General features: G+C 41.5%; 1 pseudogene; it reads left to right on the plus strand.

Moving 5' to 3' along the window:
- The first annotated feature begins 3,376 nt into the window (after positions 1-3,376).
- Positions 3,377-3,995, plus strand: part of LOC106323429 — a 2,934-nt pseudogene continuing 2,315 nt past the window's right edge.

Genomic DNA, 3,995 nt, shown 5'->3' on the forward strand with positions numbered 1-3,995 from the left:
TCAAACATGTTCTTCGTTACCTGCAAGGATTGAAAGACTTGGGTCTATATTATACTAACCATAACAAAGATGGTTTAGTTGGCTTTACTGATGCTGGTTATTTATCAGATCCACATCAAGCTCGATCACAGACATGATATGTCTTTACACATGGAGGTACGGCCATATCAGAGTGTTCCATGAAACAAACCATCGCGGCCATCATCTAATCACTCGGAAATCTTGGCAATACATGAAGCCAGCCGCGAGTGTGTTTGGTTGAGGTCGATGACCCAACACGTCCGAGCTGATTGCGGGATGGCCGAGTGCAAAAAGCCAACCGTGATGTATGAGGACAATGCTGCGTGCATTGCTCAGCTCAAGGACGGTTACATAAAAAGTGATAGGACGAAACACATATTGCCTAAGTTCTTCTTTACTCACGAGCTTCAGAAAGCCGGTGAGGTCCAGGTCGTCCAAGTACGATCCAGTGACAATTCAACTGACCTATTCACCAAGGCACTTCCTACCTGCACGTTTAGGAAGCTCACGCATCAGATTGGGATGCGTAGGCTGAAAGGCCTCCACTGAGGTTCACATCAGGGGGAGTAGTACGTGTTGTACTCTTTTTCCTTCATCATGGTTTTGTCCCACTGGGTTTTTCTGATAAAGTTTTAGTGATGCAACATTAAGCGTATTACAATCCCTGTATGGTTATGGCATCCAAGAGTGAGTGTTATAAATCAATTGGGGGATGTCCATAACCGGCCCATACACTTAGAGAGAGAGACGGCCCAACCCTAGAGAGAGAGAGGCGGCCGCGAGACTTGGAGAGGAGAGAGCGGCGGCTACAACTTGTCTATTTCCTAATTCGTTTATGTTTATGATTTGTAATCTTTCATATTATTGTATTTCTATTTATCTCTCTTGTAACCCCTATATAAAGGGAACACTTATTCATTAATAATATACATAAACTTACAGTTCTAAATCTTTAAGTTTACAACAAAATCATGAGTTAATAACCTCAAATTAAGAATCCAGGTTAATCATGCTCTTAACTATTTTATACTGATGTCCATTTTGATTGATATGTTGTCGACCGTAACCGTTGTTGACTCGTATTTAGACTATTGTAAAAATGAAAAAAAAAAAGTTTTTTTAAAAGTTTTGGTTTCTGATGGTGGCTAAAATTAAATTACTGAACGGTGATGTGATCAATTCTAATTCAAAAATTAAATTACTGATAGAAATGTATATATTTTATATCTCATGTGAGTTATGGGTCCCGTGAATATTGATATGCATATCACTGATTGAATGAAAGAAAGATCATTCTTTGGGATTGTGCACATTCGTACACTGGACTTTTTATCGCACGAATTTATCCTCCTAGATTGAATGCAACCCATCCGGTTAAAATATCACTAGGGAAAAAAAGTCACCAGCGCAGATTCAGTAGCTCCGGCGGTCGGTGGTTCCGTCTCAGTTCCGTGTAGGCTTTTATGGTTTTCTCTTCGGCTTCTCGACATTTTTTCTTGTAGTGGCATCAGATCTGGGCTCAAGGCAAGATTCTGACGTCTCTGATGTTGGTCTCTGGTCGCCCTTGTCTGGATGGGAGAATCGATGGGTGTTGGTCTCTTTGGCCTTGGTGTGGTGGTCCGAATCAGTCTGGCAGATTCTGGCACCGCTGTAGCTAGACGGTCAAGCGTTCTCTGGGATTCTTCTTCTGGTTGTCTCTATTGAAGGTCGAGGTTGGTTTTTCATGTCTGTAGTTGTGTTGTTATTAGTTCCTTGTTGTTGCTTCATGGTCACGAGGCTTTGATGGTCTTGGATTCACTGGAGAGTGTTGGGTTTATGTATCTCTATCTCGCCTGGCTTGGATTGCTTCTCTAGGTTCGTATCGGTTGGTCGTGAGGCAGTGTTGGTTTCTTTGTATCTTCGGTTTGGGTCTCCCAGCTGGATTCTAAGGCTCTATCCTCTGTTCTCGACAGCCTCTTGTTTCTTCCCGAATTATCTTCGGTAAGGTCTTGGTGCTCGACCTTTGCGTTTGTTGGTGAATTATCCATTGTGAAGCTTCGGTTTGCTGACGTTGTGCCGTTCCTTGGTTTTAAACCGACGGGTTCTTCTGGATTTCTTGGTAAGGGACTTTGGAGCTTTAGCTCAATCGTGTTTGGTCATGGAGTAGTTTGACTGTAATCAGTTTCTTCGTCTACTGCATCCGTTTTCTCGTTGCTTCTCTTAGTTGAAGCTTGTTCGTGAGTGGCGGTTGCTTGTGGTTCTTATCTGAACTTGTCTTGAAGCCTTGCTATCACCCCAATAATTTTGACCCTCATCGCCTTCTCGCTCATCCCGACGTCCTTATCGAATTGCTTCACTTTCTTGATAATGTTTTGTTAGCTCCAGAATTCTTAGTGACCTTGTTGCTTTTAGGTTGTGTTCTTTTTAGTTGTCTTTCTAGTCTCCGGACGATATTGTTAATCGTGCTGGCTGTTGCTTCCGGAAAGGTTTGTTCCTTTGCCGGTTTGTGTACTTGGCTTTGTGCACTTCCGTTAAGTTAAATAATAATCCATACGACAAAAAAAAAAGATTGAATGCAACCTACTCTTCATATATCTGTAATAGTCGCCTATGTATATATTTTTTAAGAGGTGATAAAAAAAGGGGGTATGCAGTACAGTATATGTTTTACGCTAATTGTTAAACTTTAGTCTACTTTACACTATTAAATTTTCTGTAGACAAAATTAAGTTTTTTGTTTATTTACTCTTTGTTTCTAACTTTTGTTAAAAACATCTATGCCGTGCCCGTGACTCTAAGAACTTTAACTATAAACAAAAATGCTTTTTAATTCTTTTCTTTGTCTTGTTTTATTTTCCTTTCCCCACATCACAACTAAAACATATAAATAGATTTATACTAACTTAATTTTAAATTGAATTTGATAAATTAATCATTAACTTTTTTTCATGTTCTTTTGAAATCCATATTGTCTGTCATATATTATTTCCTTCATTATATAATAGATGACTTTAAATATTCTTATATGATTTCCTTCAACAAAAATGTTGCTAAATACGGAAAAGGTAACAAAATATATAATAAATGACCTATAATATTCTTGATACTGAAATCTAATACAATCGGAAAAATATGCACCACACGAAACGAAACATTTTGGCACTCAAAAGATTGGCGTAAAAAGAGATGTTTGAAAAAAAAAGTCTTACTTTAATTGTATTGATTCATTAATATCATAAAGGAAAAAGCAATAAATAGTAAATATCCGACCAAAAACTTGCCGTGGTGGGCAAGGCTATCCTCTGTACTAATGGAAAGGTTTTAGGAGGAGAAGATGGAATATTATCAATTCTCTTAGAGCTGTCTCGGTTTTTTTTTTTCCTAAGAACATTCATGTCTTTGTTTCTTAGCCGTCTCTAGAGGCTCCGCCTTGTGAAACCTGCGTTGGTGAGAAGATCTGTAATGACCCCAACCCCAAGGTATCTCCAAAGGCCAACTTGTTTTTTTTAAAAGAGAGAGAGAGAGAGAGAGAGAGAGAAAGAGAGAGAGAGAGAAGAGGAAGGGAGAAAGCTTACCTGAGTTGCCACCGGAGCCACCGCGCCTCGAGACCACGTTGAGCTCGTCACCACCGTCCGCTGCAGCTTAGAATCGCCGGAAACCGCCATGCAGTTAAGCTTAGTTTCGTCCGTTTAGTAATTCGACAATAACTTTCTAACCGTGATGAATCTCGTGAATCCAAGACCACCATCGTGTTCCTCTCGTCGAGAAGAAGCCGGAGCCGCCGACCTCGCTGCAATCAGAGTCCGGATGAGCCCTCACGCGCCTCCGGAAGTTCGTCTCTGCGCGCGCGTGTACCTCACGCGCCGCCGCCGGGAAACGTCGCCACCGCCGGACCACCGTCCCCCGCCGCCGGAATACCGCAGTCGCCGCCGGTGACCGACACCGGTGACTCGCCGGCGACTCGGTCAACTCGGCCGAGTCAACTCAGTGAGTCA

Source organism: Brassica oleracea, chromosome C2 (assembly GCF_000695525.1).
Source record: "Brassica oleracea var. oleracea cultivar TO1000 chromosome C2, BOL, whole genome shotgun sequence".
NCBI classification, from domain to species: domain Eukaryota; kingdom Viridiplantae; phylum Streptophyta; class Magnoliopsida; order Brassicales; family Brassicaceae; genus Brassica; species Brassica oleracea.